The sequence below is a fragment of the Streptopelia decaocto genome (genome assembly GCF_964273445.1).
Source record: "Streptopelia decaocto genome assembly, chromosome: 2".
NCBI classification, from domain to species: Eukaryota; Metazoa; Chordata; class Aves; order Columbiformes; family Columbidae; genus Streptopelia; species Streptopelia decaocto.
In genome coordinates, this window is record NC_138655.1 from 38,998,509 (window position 1) to 39,017,196 (window position 18,688).

General features: G+C 40.8%; 1 protein-coding gene across 4 annotated transcripts in view; it reads right to left on the reverse strand.

Annotated features, from left to right (window-relative positions):
• CHD7 (chromodomain helicase DNA binding protein 7) overlaps window positions 1–18,688 on the reverse strand; it is a 132,570-nt gene that overhangs the window by 90,415 nt on the left and 23,467 nt on the right. The window lies entirely within an intron of this gene.

Sequence of the window (18,688 nt, forward strand, 5' to 3'; positions counted from 1 at the left end):
TCAGCCCCTGAAATACATCTTAAAAATCTAATTCACTTTATGAAGGACTCATTAGCTTTATCAGAAGCTTTAGTATGATACAGAGTTAGGAAGCAAGCAAAACACTAGCCTCAACCTTAAATTAATCCATTCACTACACTTCCTAGTGCTCCTTTCTTGGGTGGAACAGAACAAAAGAACACAACATGCAGCAGCAGCAGCTGCCACAGCAGGTAGGCAGATGTATGAATATAGCCAAGCAGCCCATCTGCCGAACTAAAGCACTGAAAACGCTCTAGTTACCAACAGCACGTCCTTAACCTTATTCCCTTGAGCTGCGTAATCAGATGAGCAAGCAGAAGCACCAAGCCCTACGACAGGCTCAAGTTAGTTACAGGGACAACAGATTTTTCCATCGCACACACAGAGATGACCCTCTAAAACATACCGAACTTCAAGACTCAACATTTAGGAAGAAAAAAAAAAAGAATAAACACACAATTTATCTCAATTTAATGAGCTTGTAAACAGAAAGACATACTTCCCATTTATGCAAAACTATATGCTCAATTTGTGTACAAAAATTAAATTAAAAAGCTGCATCCTATGATAGGGTAGATTTCTCAATCCATGCCCTAATTTCTCTCATGATGATAACAGGGAACACTGTCACTGGAGTTCATTATTCATCATCAGGCAATCATGCTACTAACTGCAACTACAGCACTTTAGAAGATCACACCAAAGTTTTGTTCTCTCCAGAATTACAACCTTGAAAACACACTCAGGAGAATTAGTAATGGCAAAAGAATTTAAATAAGAAATTGCTAACCTAACAAGGTACACAGTCAAACTTGAGGAAAAAAAAAAAAGAGAAAAGCAACACACAGTAAGAGAGTAGATTCAGAAAAGTTCCCATTCAAGTTTTTCACATGGAGACTGGCACATTCTGAAACTTGTCCCCCATCCTCTTCCTGCAATAACTTGAAAGACTTTGAGTCTGCTTATTAGGAACAAAACTAGTGTAATGCTATCTTTCCTCAGGATCAGAATTTTAAATGCTATGTTTTATATCTCCAAATAAAGCCTAAGGCGATAGTAAAGGAAGCCTATCCACGCAGCAAATAAAAACTATTTTTGCGTCTTTGTCATGATTTAGTAGCAACTGTACCTGCAGATACCAACCTGCCCTTAATCAGTGATCAAAGAAAAGAAGATTTACAAGTTTGTACTTTCACATCTTGCATTTTGTTGTACAGGAGGGATGCTTTCAGTCACTCTGGATGCAAAATGCCAGACCAGACTATTTTAACTGCAGGCAATTTGTCCCAAACGAGTTTTTAGGAAGAAAATATCAGCACATTTATTATACTACTTGTAGCCATTGTCAAGAGAACCTTCTACAGCATGAAGCAGAGGGCAAGAGGAAAAGCACGAGCATTTATCACTCCTCTTAAAATAGCATTTGAATGTCACCTTTAAAACCACACTCTTAACTCTCTTTTGTGCTCAGCTGGGATATTAACACTTATATTTCTAATTCTCTTGGGGCTAAATTCCTATGAGGCACCTTCCGTTCTTTAATATCTATTTCTTTTTATTTCATTTTCCTTATTAAACAGAAGCCACCTGTAATATCAGTTCATCAAAACACAGCATAAGGAAGTTCCAGCAACAAGGTAGAGAAGGAGCTTCCTTCACCAAGACAAGCTTTTGGTATTAGCTTGCTCCAGAGGCAACCACTCTGTCCTGGTGAAGATCCTTCCAGTGGTTTAAGATGACTCAAGGACTTCTAACACTGCTACTTCTGCTGATGCACACTGCCACTAGGAGCTGGCAAAGCCGGACATGAGTGTGTACTGAGAGTCTCCATCTAACGAAGAGCCTCTTCGCCTGGAAATGCTAAAATGCGCTGTGCAGATCCTGTTACCTCCCAACCACTGACGTAATCTGGACAATATCAAACTTGAGCCAAGTAGGGGATCTCACTCATCAGCTAACCTGTGCACAGCCACAGGATTATGAACGGGTAAGAACTTTCAGTCATTTTATTATAGAAATGACCCTAAATGAACCAGCTGCAGGATATAAACGAGGGAGTTGATGCCTACCAAAAGAACCATTTTTGAAGACAAGCATGTTCTGCTCTCCTGAAACACTAGTGAATCTTTGCAATAAAAATTACTGAAATCTACAAAGAAGAATTCTCTTTGCTCTCTGTCATAGACAAGCTAACAGAGCATCTCCAGAAACAAGGTCACAAGCATCAAGCATGGATCTGAATCACACTGCTTCATTTGCTGTTGTTCAGCTGACAGGCTTCCAATAAAACTCAGGCTGGAGTCAGCCACCAGTAACAGTCAACACTGGCCCATAGTAGTTAGGACCTGCTACTATACCCAGAAAACCAAATTAAAATAGGGTAAGAGTTTTGTTAAACACACCTTATTTCTGGCCAGTTGACTCCACACCAATTTGCAGGCTTGGGCCAGGGACTGTCCCTTACAATGAGAGGGACATGCTACAGAACCCAGCACTCACCTGGCTTCCTCAGCACATGCTCCTCCAAAAGAAAAGTAACTTCTACATTTATGATGCAGCTTGTAAGTCAACAAATCCATCACCTAAATTAGGAGCGAAAACACTGTTTCCTGCTATTTATTATTTTAGTTCTGCATTTTTAGCTGAAGTATGAATTGATTTCATGTTTGAGCTGTTGATGATAAAGCTGTTAGGTTTGAAACACAACGTGAAAACGTGTCTGAGAATATGTCTCAAAATCATTTTCGTATTTCTTCAGATTTACGTTTGGCCTTAAATTTAATGACCACAGCCCTTTACAGTCAGTTGTGCTTTTGCCAAACCTTCTTATAGTTCCCCAAATAAAAGTCACACCTCTGATGCAATATATGGTGAACAGCACATGTTGAAGACTGAAGGACAGTAGCAGCTACAGCCTGATCAAAATAACTACTGTTTTGATAAGAAAACAGTCGATACTGGAATTACCTAATAAGCTCTCAACCTTCTACACTAACAGGATAGATGTCTTCTAGATAGTTAAGCAAGTCATGAGAGTCACAGCGTCAAGTTGCGAAGTTACAATCATTTCTTTGCTTCTTTCACTACAGCAATGTAGTTTCTCTGCTTAAACCATCAAGGCCGGACACCCCCCCCCCCAAAAAAAAAAAAAAAAAAAGAAGAGAACAAACCCCAAAACAACAACAGCAACAAACCAACACAAAAAGAAAACACACACACAAAGGTAGGATCTGCATCAAACAATGATTCTAGCTAAAATTTTCGCTAAGTGCCATTAGTCACTCCCCCATGAAAGCAGACATACTAACAGCAAGACTGGCCAACATAATCTCAGCTTCATTTTTTTTTTTTTTAATTAAATAGTTTTAAAATGAATTTGTGTATATTCTTCTCTATCCCGTAAGTTAAAACCAACAGACATTCATGGAGCAGTGACTATTTTCCAGATACAAAGACTATCTGAAACCTTGGAAAGGTGAGCTGAATAAAAGTGTGACTGTACAAAGAAATAGTGATTTGAAAAAAAAAAATAAAAAAATCTTAAAGTATACAGATTCTGCTATAAAATTCTATTAGCTTTTCTGTTCCTGAAAATGAAAGCTTGCACCAACAAGACTGAAGTAGAAAGTCAAGACTCCTCCTCAAGACTGCCTAGACAACCTGTTTCTTTCAAAGCAATGGTATGATCCCAACTACCAAGACACAGTCAATTGCTTAACAACTCTGTTGTCTCAACAGACAAAGCTCACATTTACTTCAGTCTGCAACATTCCAGTCCTAAACAGCTAGATCTCAAATTTAAGTAGTAGTTAACCATTGCTCAACTTAGTATTTCAGAGCTACATGGACTCAGTAGCCTTGGGCAGCTTCCCACTTTTATGAGTGGAACTAAACTGGCTGCTACACACGCATAACTCTACCTAGGGCTGCAAACACTAAAACCTGAACTTCATTAGTCTTGCTCCCAAGGCAGCAGATCCAGGCAGTCAAGACCAGGAAGCAGCAAGGGCAGCACACAGACGCATGCGCCCTCCACAACGCCATCCTCACCTTCTGCCATTCACAACATTTTGTAAATCAACAGGTTCCGCGATTCAGCTATTGATGCTTCTATACAAGAAATTTGGCAGTGTTTCTTGATGGCCATGCAGGAAGTAAACTGAATAAACAGAATGTGAGAAGACAGCTAATACTGACTGCTTCAAGCTCTGAAGTGAGATGTCATGCAGAGTTGTTGTTTTTACAGCTATCAGTTGATATCTCAGGCAAAACTCTTCAGTACTGGAAACACACAAAACAGTTACTCAAATAACTGAACTATGCACCTACAACAAAATACAATAAACACTGTGCTAGATACTGTGCTGTTTTGATCAACTAGGCTAAAAAGATCTTTCATGCTAAAAATCAAAGCCATGCCTAAGGTCATTTTGAGACAGGAGCCCCCAAATATGGGATTAAACATCAGGCTACTAAATCTGCATTTAAACACTACATATTTGAACTGCTTCTCAAAACTTCCAAGCTCCTGATGACTGTTAGGGGTAGTAATTTAAGCACTTGCTGCATAGAAGTAGATCACACAAATGACAGCAATTAAGGTCACATTTGTATTTTACGAACAAAGTTGAAGGAAAACATTTACAAAGAACTTCATAAACACACCCTGACAACATAGGAAAAGTCATGCCAAGACATTCAAATTGGGGAAGATGGCTGATGAGACTTCTGCCTTTCAGCTCCTCTACCCACTGAGTGCATTGTGCTGCTGATGCCAAGGCAGTTATGCAAGTGTCTGTGTCCGTGGGAAGCACAACCAGTCTCCTATGTGTTTAATGCTTAGTTCTCACTGCATGGTACGTTTCTCCTCCATATAAATTAGCCAAAATAGAAGAGTAGATTTGTAAAGCAATTGCAACACAATTTCTGACTGTAACTTCCAAAGAAACTTTGTTTTTGGAATGTCTAAAGATACTTTTTATTTTATATGGAATGCTTTCCTAGTATACACTTCATACAGTACAGCTGTGTTAAAAATTAAGTCCATACACTTTCTATCAGATCAAAGGATGGCAGCAATCTTGTTCCCCCCCTGCTGCCCCAGGAACAGGAGACAGGACTTGCAAGGATGAAAAGAATCGCAGAATCATAGAGTGTCCTGAGTTGGAAGGGACCCACAAGGATCATCAAGTCCAACTCCTGTCCCTGCATATGGCAACCCCCAGTCCACACCATGTGTCTGAGGGCGTTGTCTCTTCACCGCATTTCTAACAGTTTTTCAGAATGCATGACAGAAGGATAATCCATCAGAACTCCTACCAGAGGATCCCTTCGCTCCTATCACACTAACTCACTGACTACCAGGACCTCAGCAATATATGGAAAGCATACAAAGAATAAATAAAATACAATCCCCAATGCAGTGTGTTTCTTCCTTATCACGCTCATTTCACACAAACTTTCTAAAACTATACACGCCTCAAACAAAAAGCAGCATGACCTCACACACTTCAGGAATACCCTGCCTTCAGCGGGAAGAGTCAGAAAATATGGTGTAAGCATTTCTGAAAAGTTTAGTTTCATATTTCTCTTAGCAAAATTCAGTGAGTTCTTCACAGAAGCACATCCCTGCAGAAATCTGCAGTGGCAAATTCAAACTCTCTTGTTATACTAGGAACTGGGAAGGGGGGTAGGGGTGAAAAGCTGATGTGCCTTTCCTCAAATGTCTCCGAGTCAGCTAAACACCATGAATGCTATTCAGCAACAGCTTTTTGGCAAGAATTGCCTAGAATTGTAAGTTTCCCATACAATACTTAAGCAGAAACCAGATTGCATTTTATTTCCTTAATGCACAGTATACTTTGGCAAAGCACAGGCTTTCACGAAGGCAACTGAGGGCACGACAGCCTTCGAATACTTGGCAGCTCGCTGCTGTCAAGCAGCTGATGCAGGAATGACCAGCTAGAGTTCAGTCTGTGCCACACATTTGGAAACAATATCCTACGTCATTCAAGTTCACGGGAGCTCCGATACCAGACGGCAGCAGCACCGCGTAGAGTCCTCTCTCTGATGCAAAGTCCTGTCGTTACATCACACATGCCCGCTGGGAACGACCTCTGTGTTCGTCGGACCAGCCGGGAAGTGAACTATTTTCCTAACATGGGGCACTACTAATTTTAAGTCAGCAGCTAGAACACTAAATAAGAAGCCTGAGCATGTCTTTTCTTTCCAGTGACCAGAAGAAAAAGGGGAAAGTTTATAGCCATTTCTTAGAAGTATGTGCTTGGAGGTTTTTAATGAAGTAACCAGAGGAATAAAAATGTTTTTTCACGTTGAAGTGTATTACGAGCATGTGGTGGGAGAAGCCTAAGCCAGAAACACTTCAGTTTTAGTGTTATGTAGCCTGGAATTTTAAGAGGCCTTTTTTGGTCATACGACCACCCTCTGTCCCAACACCAGTTTAAAATACAGATGCGAGAAGGACGTTTATCTAAAAATAGTCCTAGATAACTAAGAGAAACAATCGCAGCCACAAAAACATTTCAGGAATACCCCTTAAAATATTTGATAGCGGTGTTATCTTGCGAATTACTCTAAAAGGAGTAACAGTGGCAGGTTTAACGTAGCCCTGAGTGAGGTTTGAAGCCCACAAACGCGGGTGCCGCTGGGCCGGGAGGTCCAGGCCAACACAAAGCCCCGGCAGGGCCGGGGTCTGGGGAGGAGGGAGGTGGTGTGAGGGAGAAGACTCGTATTGTTGCCATCAGTCAGCAAGAGATCTCCCCGCAATTACATTTCTCTTATAAAGCTGACACTAAACCGGCCCTGGGATTCAAGAGGTGGGGCCAGCGGCGACCCGCTGAGGCGCTGAAAAAAACAGCCCGCGCAACTGATGACTCTTGTTAAGGGCCGTGCTTTTTGTGCACCTACTGCAGTTGTCACTGATTAACCAACTGATCTGGCAATTTCCTACATTCTTTTGCATTTAAAAAGGATCTGAGAGGCCGAGAGTCATCCCCCTTTCATATTCCGGGGGAGGCTGCGCCCCGTCCGGCTGTGGCGCGGAGGGGCCCCCACCGGCCCCTCTGCCGCCCTTCCTCCCCCAAGCACAAGCCTGCAGCTGAAAATAATTTATCTGTTCGCTCTGCCGGGCTCCCGGCACATGCGATTGGGGAGGGAAGCGTATCCATCATGAATAAACTTGAGCACAAAGACAGGCTGAGTGTCACAGGATACAAAAGGGCAGAGGTCGGCGCGGCGAGCGGGAGCGGGCATGGCGGCCTCGGGCAGCCCCCACACCGCGGCCTGGGCCCGGAGCCCTTCCCGTGTGTCACATCCCCTCCGGGAAACAAAGCCCCGCGCGGGCCCAGACACCGAAAACGCTGTAAACAACAACAACAAAAAATAATCGGAAAGGTGACGAAGCTCGAAGTAAAACGGAGCCTTTTCCTTTCGCTGGAAGGAGCTTGCTGTGTTTACGCCCAGAAAGCGGGGAATTGTAAAAATTCACGAGGTGGATACTCAGATGTTTCCCAGGGTTTCTGAACACGTGATTTTCACCGAAATGTATTTTTTTAATCACGGGCAGGTTTTAAGACTTAATCGTATCCCAAAAGGCTATTTCCAGCTATAGAATTATGAGCGCTTTAAAGCAGCCAGACCCTATATTTTACTTTACCTGTTACAAGGCCAATACAATCATGTTTCATTCATAGTTTATGAAGTCTGAAAAACCACTTGATGAAATTACAGTCTACCAATACCACACATGGTATATTTGTCCACGTATATTCTATAATCATTTCAATTTATGACTTGTACTTAAGAGTCATTTTCCTGTACATGTGTTCTTCATAAATACTGGTAGATCCCAGTCTGCGCTTGTACAGGAACCACATATCCACACTCATTTCTGTGAAGATAAATACACCTTATACATCCAAAGTGAAAAGCCAGAGTTCTCACAGAACTAAAGAGAACATATTTCAGGATTGTGGAGCAAAATGGTAGTACTCCCTTTACGCTCTTTACGTGTGGCAAGATGAATCATCCTACATCTGAACTTAAGCCCTCACTCGGCTTCTCGTATTGATGATAATTTTTGCCCAATACACTTAAGCATACTGTCTTGCACATTTCAGCAAAGAAAAAAAAATACATATTACATTAGGAAAGGATATAAATTACCTTTTTTTTAAAAAAAAAAAAAAGGAAAACCACATATTTTATAAAGCATTTTAAATGAAATAACACATTTATTTGATTTTAACTATCTTAACTCTGTTAGAAAAAAAAAGACCTGTAGTAACAGACTATTTATGTATTATATCATATGCAGTACACGGCTTAAAAGAAGCGTTAAATTATTTCATCAACTTAAAGTTCCCCATAAAGAAAGAGTTGGGAAGGAGGGGTGAGGAGAAAGAGAGTACACTGCAGGACCCAACACAGTACATGGAGTGAATAGATTTCAGGAACCTTCACTTGCTGCCCGTACCATTAAGTAGGTCAAACAATGTCCCACAGAACATGGGGGATGGCTGAGATACAGGACAGATACCAAAAAGACCTTCTACAACAACTGTTTATTGAGCTACTTATTTAAGCTTTTTGTTTGCTTTAACAAAAGATTGCATCTTGAACATCCTGTTCTTAAAAAAAAAAAAAAAGGATATGCCAAAAAGGTGGTTTATTTTTGGCCTGTGGAATGGTAGCAGGCTCTTGCATGTACAAATGAAGTTTGATTTTTTTTCTTTGGTTGGTGTTTAATGTAATACCTGGCTCACAATGATCATCAGTGCTTATTCAGACCACAACATGACTATACCGAGCTGTTCTCTGCAACAGAAAATGCCACATGAGTTCAGAGCTCTCAACAGCTCCCAGTATATAAGACTAAGATATTTAAGAGTAAACAAGCTGCTGCATTCAGGTTCACTTAGACATAGAAAAAAAGGTGCCTACAGAGTATAAACCATGATGATAGAAGTGGTAAGTGGGAATTGGGAGTGTACTGACAGAGAGTGTAACCCTTATCACACATCATGTACAGAGTGGCTTTTCTTTCCAGGCAGGACTGAGCTAGAAAGCTTTTCCGTATAAGAGCAGGAAGGATTCAAAAGGAAGAGGATCAAATTTTCTTATGCAAAACTTTAATGGGTCTCTAGTTTCTTCTTCACAAAGAAGAAAACTAACCAGGGTGTTTTTTCAAGTGTGTTGCTTAATCAACATGCACTTCTAAAATGACTCCAACGTAGTTATGTCCAAACAGACAAACAAAGCAAGCCTTCCAGGGGAAAATTTGTCATCTAAAGTTTTAGAACTGTGCAATCTCACTCACCTTCTGATCAAGATTTTGAAAAACTTAGAAGTAGCCTGCAAGTCAAAGATAATTACTGACCCAGTACCCAGAGCTACAGTCATTCAAGTTATTGCAAGTAGTAGAAGCAGCTGACATTCATCTACCACGAAATCTTTTATGCCCGACAGGAAAGTTCTTGAGCTACCTTCAGTTCTCCACAAGCTTTTCAGGGATTGATGATGAACATACAAGAGCAGTACCACATTCATGGATAAGACATGAAAGGAAATTTTTACTGATCTGAAAATAAACTCTGAAATTGGTTCCATTTCACAGTAGGTAGCTCTACCTTCTCTCACAAAGCACAGTTAAAATTAAATTATCCACCTTCCATTTAAATTTAGCTTTCAACTGTATCAATCTTGTTGTAGCATCTACAGAGAACTACAAGTTTTTAAGTCCTTTTAAATAAACAAAAGCTACATTCCCACACTGCCCCAGTTCAGCAAAACCAAAAAAATTATTTCTACTCACTAGAAACCTGTGAGGTTAAAACTTAAGTGTATGGGGGTTTTGTGCTTTTGGTTTGGTTTTGTTGATGTTTGGGGTTTTTTTGTTATTGTTGTGGTTTGGTTGGGTGTCTTGTTTTGTTTTTAAGCAGGAAAAGCAAGCAAATTAAAGGAGGGGCAAACTGACTAAAAGATCAGAGTACTATTGTACAAGTGTGAGAAATAAGAAAGCTTATTTTGTAGAATCAGAATGGTTTTGGTTGGAAGGGGCCTTTAAAGATCAACTAGAGCAGGGGTGTCAAACTCATTTTCACCAGGGGCCACATCAGCCTCATGGTTGCCATCGAAAAGCCAAATGTAATTTTAGGACTGTATAAATGTAACTACTCCTCCCCTCAACTAGAGTTTGGAAGAGTTTATGCTGCAAACTTAGCTGGACTACAAATTTCTCTATTTTGTGTTTGTAAATCCCTAAAAAAGTGAAAGTCTGACCCAAAAAATGGCTCCTAAAAAAATAACAAGCAAAACCACTTAAGTAGCAAAGACCCCAGAACAACAGAATTCAAGACTCTTAATCAAGTACTATATATGAAGACTGCTGCCATACAGTTTAACTAGCCAATTTCAGAGCTATTTCAGTTACTGTTCAGGGTTTGGTTGTCAGAACAAGACCTAAAACAGCTAGTCTATTACCTGTGCTACAGTGCAATGCAGAAACACTACCAGGAAAATCTTCATTTATTGAGGGTCAGAAACCTGCTAGTCAAAGGTGAACAAACTCAAACAGCTAAAAATATATTCCTTTGTTTACAAACTATGTTGAGAGAGAAGTTAGAACAGATACAAAGAACTTGGAAGTTCCAGTGCTAAACAACACTTCCAAATTTATTTTATCTCTACAAAAACACTCATTTAGAATAAAACATCCATCAAAAGACTAAAAACATAAACCCCTGTGTTTTACTTAAGAAGCAAACTGTAAATAGCATTATTATAGCATCCTGAATACATCAAGAACTCTCTCCTCGATGGCCTCTTTCTCCATTAGCATGCAAAGACTTCTATAACCTGAACCAAATAATACAGTGCACAGTGGAGGAAAAGGCATAGATGAGGCTCTGCTACAGATGAATTGATTTAGGAGTCACAGGAATTAAGAGGCAGATGAAAAGCTTATGCTGTATAAGCAAATATTATTTGAACCTACAGCTGAGATTAAGGTAACTCTTTCATTAATGATGCTTGCAAAGCAATAAAATCTAGCTCCTTGTTGTTGTCTACTCCCCATTATATATAGTATATGAAACTAGTTATGAAAATAGAAGTACTTGTAAGTACTGAAAGGGATGCTGGACTGCCGGTTGCCATTAATTAAACCTCCACAATGAGCTTTCCTGACAAAATTTTTACAACACCTTTAAAATTACCATATCTGATCACAAGGCATCACCCAAAAACCTGAAATGGGCACGATTCTTCCTCTCCTGCCCTGCTCAGCACCTGAAATCCATGTACCTCTGTGTTTTCAGACAGCAGTGATCTCTGAACCTTGTTTTGAAATAAAAGCAAGAGAGCAGTTGACCTCAATAAAGTACATGTCCTCAAATGAAACTGCAGCTTCAAAGCAAGCTGGCCTCTCACGTCAGTGACGGCCAGTCATCGGAATCAGGTCCCCTTGGACACTGTGTACCAGTGTGCCAAGCACAGTCAAGGAGTTGTTGAGGAAAAAAAATTCTATTTAAGAAACTTCAGTCAGTGTCTTACCACTCTAAAATACATGAAGGCTTAACTTGATAGACTGATTTTCTACCACTTGGCCTTTGTAAAATTGTTAAGGGGGCTCTTTGTATTTTTCTAAAACCCAGATCTTTTCTTCTCAGTTTAATGGATACTAACAGGACTTAACACCAACTGCACCCATCCAATCTCCAAAGCACCCAACACATTCTGCACAGCTCTGCGATTTACACAAACCCCAAAAAAGAGAACAATTAAGCAAGAGAAATACCGAGAGTAGCTTAATCAAGAGATGTCTGCAAGGCTGTAGCAATAGCAACAGCTGTCAACCGCATGTGTTCATCAGGATTGCTGGGAGTCCCGGCCTGCTCCTTAGCACCCAGGTAAGCCCAGCTGCCACCCTCCCTGGTCAGCCCTGCCTCTCACCGCAAGCCTGGGTTACCACACAGGCTGCACTCTCAACGTATTCAAAAGCCGTTGCTACCAAACACTGGAATTATTTATTTAAAATTAAGATTTTGTGTGTGTGTGTGTGTGTGTGTGTGTCTTTTTTTCCTTTGCGGAAGACCGCATTAGTGTTTAATTTGTGGCTCCTTATGAAGTAACTTTCTAGGGGCAAAGTGAAGTGTTTTATTCAACAAATTCTAAGGCTCAGACTTGACAATATCAAAAGTATCTATACTTACCCAAAAACATGAATGGAAGACTTAATTTTTCTGATTATTCAATACCTATATTTTTAGGCACCTGCATTTAAAGAAGCAGTGGTTAGGTGTTAGTAACACTAAATGGTAAATGGTGTACGTGCTCTAGAAACTCTTCCTGACGCTTCCACATAAAGAGGATTTTCTTTAAAGGGAATGCAACATGCTATCAAACAAGAATTTCTATCTATCTGTAATCTTTTTAGTAAATAGTAATTGAAGCATTAAGTAAACAACCAACAAAACAAAACAAAAACCATAACAAGAAACCCCAACAAAACCACTTCAATATCTGTCTGCTTAAAAGAAAAAATTCCCCTATTCTTTAGGGGTCTCAAGATTGGAAGAAGCATCACATACAGGAGGTATTATTCATTTTCTTCACAACATCAAGATGTTCTACTAACAAACAGGCTAAATAATTTTTCTGTCTACAGTAAACATGTAATTCAATTTAAATCGTTTAAACCAGGAGGGTCAACTCTGTGCTATCAGTCTAGACCGCAAACAGCCCTTGTTGATAGTCTGGGAATTTTAGATTATTGGTATGGCCATGACATATTACTTTACCTGAGGATGAGTTAATTCTTCATGTCCCACACCCGTTCCCTATGTCTTCTTCAGAAGGACAAAAACTGAGCTTCCTCTCACACCATGTAAAACACTGAATGAAGTAACACCATTGAAGCTGGACTGAATTTATAGATAAGGTCCAGAGCAGTACTATGAAAGCCTTTTTTTCTAGAGCTGAAGCCAATGGAAACAAGTTTAAAGACAGTTTCATTTGAGAAGCAAGGAGGAAGTATACATCAACAAAGCAGCGATGCAAGGAACATCTACAAGATAGAAATCTATATAGTGCCTCTATTTCAAACCTATGATGGCAGTATAGTCCAATCATTCATACTTTGTTAGAAAAGCAGCATCCATCTGTTACTTCACAAAAGACATAACACCTTTTATAAGAACTGATACAAATGAAACAAGGCTGAAGAACACACTCTGAAATATTTTTACAGTTTTGAGAACTAGACTGAAGATTTCAGTGTTTTATCACAAACTTCACATTTCACTGGAGCCAGGAGACTGTCCAGCCAGTTGCCCCAACTTCTTTTTAACATAGGCATCTGCAGCTTTGACTGAATTCAAGCCCAGATAACCACTAATTCAGTCATTTAAATGAATTTCCTGTTTCTGCTTCACCATACAGTAGCTACATAATTTGAGAGCCCTGTAGCTAGACAGACTAGCATACCAAATAACCTCACTCCTTAAACCATCTGTAGACACTCCACTGGTTTTTGTCCCTGAACTTCAGAAATTGCTTCCCCTTGATCCTGATTTTGTACCTTCCCCCAGTAATTCTCCACATGCAGAAGATGTGGTGGCGAAGGTTCCTTCCAGAACACTGTGGAGCCCCTTACCTGACATCTCCATACCCGTTCTCATTGCTCAGCTCAACTGCTAAACTATTTACAACATGGCAGAGTTGCTCATGACTGAGCACAGATGCCGGGTCACACAACTGTTATCCATCAATAAAAATATTCCTGTTTCACGGAGACCTCTCCTTCTCAGTCACCGTTTCATTCACTCCATGTTTTTCGCGAAGGCAACACATCTCATGGGCATGGAGCTTCTCTTCTCGCCCTGCACAGAATGACATGTGGCAGCTGCACTGGCAGTCACACATATGCACAGAAAACCATCCAGAACTATATTACATCTCTGATAATGCAATACATCTATCCTCCCAAAAGGCAAACAACTGCGCCTATCAGCAACTCTATAATATTTTATTTCTCCGTTATCAATTTCTGCCAACATCAAGCTAATAAACACATGATCCCCAGTTAGAAATCAGTGGTTAAGTTACATATACCATATTAGCCAGGATCTGGGGGCAGAGGGAGGCTAATTTGAAAAATACATTGAAACCTTGCTTTCAGGAGAATGAGCATTAGCACTTTTAATGTGCTCTGGGATTTCAAGTTGAATGTATGAACCACTCAAAAAAAAAAAAAATCACTTTACAATAATTTTCAACTGGTTGCCTAACACCCATCTCCTAAGTGACTATCATCAAAACACAACCAGAACACTAGTGATGAATTAATATTAAAACCTTTCAGTGAGATCACAGAAGTCCTCAAAAAACAGCCCAAGCTGTCAGAGCATGCTTTTCCCACACACTGAGTAGCAGTCAGGTTCTGGAAATAAAAGCTTTGTTCAATTACAAAAGTGGGTGCTATAGGTAGGTTTCTCATTTACACATATAATTTTGCAATCCAAAACAATTTGACAGTGTTTAAACAGATTTTAAAAGCCAAGAATTAGTATTTCCAAAAGGAATAGGATGCAATAGTCAGAAAAAAGGAAAGCTACTGACTGACTGGGACAACTAGACTAGGAAGGGATGGCATTCTGACAATTTCATGTACTTCGGCAGGGATAATGAATGAAGTTTTCCCAGGCTTCTGTGTATGGTCAATCCAGCAGTGGTTACAGTTCTTCACTTATGTAAAATGGGCATTTTGTTGTTCCCTTGTTTTGTTTTACAGCAATACTTCTCAGTTGCACACTTGCATTGCCACCATCTCTGCTGCTGTTGGTAACTTACCGGTATCACTCAAGAGAGAGCAACAGCCCAGCAATCTGTAAAAGGGATAATCTAAGCGACTGCAGGATGGAAGAAGTGCTAAAGACAAGAGCAGCCTAAAATAGCAGTCTGAAGATGGGCAGCAGGCATCTGCCTGCCAAAAGAGAAGGCACCTCGCAGGGTAAAGTTCCCCAGCTCCTGGGCCAAGGGAGTGATGGCCCCTCCAAGGTTTTTTAATGCCTCCCTTGGCTCCCTTCTGCTTCTTACTAGGTGCGTATTTTTGTCTTCACAAATTAAGCTTCAGCGATTTCTCCCACTGTCTGCTCCAAGTTAACATTTAGCATCGCTGGACTCTTCTGAGCCCATCACAGACCAAAGCACAGCACAGGGGGCAGCTGCCGCATATGATATGCCCACAATATCACATATACGACTAAGATGAGTAAACACGTTTGCTACAAAGAAATGAAAATGCACCTAACAAAGTTTTTCAAGATATTAGATGGGCATGTCTTGCATGCCAAGTTTCTGAGAGAAGAGGAAAGGAAAATAAGCATGCAAGCCATTTTCTCCAAAACCACAACCCCTTAATTCCCTGGGTCAATGCAGTGTCTGGTCCTCCAACATTTTCCTCAGCTCAGCAGATGAGGAAACAGTCGCACCAGAAGGCCCCGTAACAGATGGAAACCAGAGCAGCTGGAGAGCAGGGAAATGTCTGTGGGGGTGGGGGGCGAGAGGGTGGGGGCAGAAAGCCCATCCCCACTCCTGAGCATTTGAGCTGCATGCAGCCATCGCACCGTACTGCAAACTCAGCCCACGGGCCTGCTGGGGAGAAAGCTGAAGGAAGCGGTACATGGCCAGATGATTTAGTACTTCCCAGACTTGCCATCAGGAGAGCAACACCGAGGCGCACAACATGGATCCGCCAACACTGGGTGCGAGCTCCGCAGGGGAGCAGGAGGCAGCGGAAAAGAGCAAGCTGGCCATTTGCCTTCTTTGTCAAAAGCACAGCAGGTGAAGAACTGCCGGCTGGAGAAAGCCTAGAACTGGAACGGCGAGGAAGGAGACAAAAGCCACACATACTAGAGAAACGGGTAAGGAAAAAGTAGGTGAATTAAGAGCAAATCGACCAAGGTTTGAGGGATGATTTTTCCTCCCCTTCTTTTTAAAAATAAGAGTTATTAACAGAACCAAGCAGGACAGGAATACATTTTTAAAGAGGAAAAAACAAACATGGCAAATGAGGAAGAATAAAAATTGAAGAAAAAAAATCTGACATATGGTACCATTATTCCACTTTAGTTTAGATTCACAGCTTTACAACACCTGCGCAGTTAATAACCATATTAAGTCATACATGATGTCACCAGTATTTCCTTTCTCAGTTTACTTGACTATTAGGGAAATACATCCAACAGAGGTTTCTATACTTTTGGAAAGACGAGTGACTGTCCATGACTACAATGTCCACCCCCCGGCACAGTTTGGACTGCAACCCAGCCGCAGTCCCCACACAAGGGAACAGGACCAAGCCCTGTGAGGGAAGAGCCATTAAGCAGGTATAGTTTTATAAGCAAGAGCAGGGTGGGGGTTTTTTTTGTTTGTTTCTTTTAATCCTGGCTGGAACTACCTTCTGCAATCCTTTTGGCTCCCCAAGTCAGGAGACAAGACACTAAACTGATCAACATGTAAGACAGAAGTCCTCATATGAGAGCAGCAGATTACAGTGTTAACCCAGGTAAAGCAAACAAGGTCACTGAATGCTTGTAAATGGCACACAAATTCTCCGTAATATGTATATAACTGTTCTTTACCTGGCCTGCTATGTAGAATTAGACTTGGAACACTGATTTTCAGCAGCTGTGAACAACTGCAAAATTGACAGAGCAGTGGAAAGTTTTCATGACAATTTTTCCTCCTTAGTTATTCCCATTCCTAACCACAGAAAAAAAAGCTTTCATTCTACTGCTTACCCCATACATCTCATGAAAATCTTTGGGTGCAGTCTGACACAAGAGATATAAGCTGATCTAACTATTAGTTGCCATCAGAAGATTGTCACCACAGGGGCAGTTGCACAGCAGTGACAGCACAAGGAAGAAACAGGAGGAGTACAGCTGATTTTGAGCAGCACGACCCACTGGATCAGCTCATTACTGTACCACTCATTCAAAGTGCCTTCAGGCCACGGCCAGGTGGTTCAACAACTCAGCCTGAAAAGCACAGCATTAAAGCAAGCCAGGCCTTTGCTGTATAGAAGGAACATGAGAAACCAGTGTCTGCTGGAATGACTTCCAGAGGAAAAATAAAGGAATTCAAATTTGATGGAATACATGGAAAAATATTTTGCATCTGACTGATCAAACAAGCAATCGAATCAACACTGATCACTACGCAAAGCATGGAAAATCCTGATGTTACTGCTAGCTACTCCTGCTGGCTGGAAGGGAAGATTGCTGACCTGGAGTCATTTCATACCAATGTACAAGCCCAGTGAAGGATGCGCAAATATTCTGGGATCTGGCATTAGAATTTCTCTTAGACAAGAAATGTCATATCTCAGTGTGATTTAGGAAAATAAAGCCCATTTGTGAATACTAAGGATATTTGTCTAGAGAGTCAAATAACAGGTTTTAGTTAAGACATTCCAAAAGCAATTAATCCACCATGCTCAGAGGACTGCCTCCAGCAGTTCAAGCCAAGCACATGCACAGTCCTTCCATAAACAGCTGTGACTGATAAACACAGTACTTAAAGGGAAAATATTTCATCTACGTCCATTCAACACCTAGGAAGACTTCTGGACACAGAGAGGTAAAACTTTCTTAGGTTTCTCGTAACACTTTCCCTGCTCACATTGTGCTTTTCTCAGTCTCCCCTAAATCCCCATACTAAAAGTCCATTAGGAGAAGATTTGGTTTTACATATTCTTTTTTGTGAAAACATATTCACCACCGGAATTTTTAAATATATCCCACTATTTGCAACACTTTTGTTCCAAGAGCTGACCATTACAGACTATTTTCTAGATATGGCAGGACAAATTCCTTCCTGTCTGAGAGTTTCCATGGTAATAAAAGTCCCCTTTAAACACATTCACGGTGGTTTGGGCAGGCCAAACAGGCAGCCTTTGTACTGAAAAGCTCCCTCTTTGTACTCCTCTGTGCTGATCCTGCACAAACTACCGTAAAAGTGTATTTTAGTGGAGGCAGAGTAAAACTAAGGCTCACATCAGTTTCACACGGCAACTGTTTATTCCGCAGCACAGATACTGTCCTCTGGAAGATCCCCTTCCCAAAGAATTTCAAGGGGTTGGAGAAAGGAACTATGGCACAGTCTACGCCACATTTTGTGCAGATCTAACCGGAGCAACTTTGCCACTTAAACCATTAATAAAGATGAACTGAAATGACCATCCTCCCTTTCCCTTCCCCCCTCCCCACCATGTAGCCTCACTGCTATTTGGAGATGGCATATTTGCACCCATGCATCTGTCCCTAGTTAAATAGTAGTCGCCTTAATTGCTACCTCCGTATCAATATGCAGACCTGTCATGGGAAGGGACTGAGAGAACAACCCAATATGTGGTTTAGCTTCCCGTTTGGAGGAACAAACAGAAACAAGAAACATTTTTAGGATGTTCAACAAAGCACCTGCCTTTAAATTTATATCTATTCACATTTGTACTCTGACATCTTTGAGTATTAGCACAAATTTTGGCACATTTAGATCTTGCTACAAATGGAGCATTTTTGTATTAGGAGTTTACATTTCAGTAAATCTCACAGTATTTCAGATTTGTATGACTTTTTATTTCCCC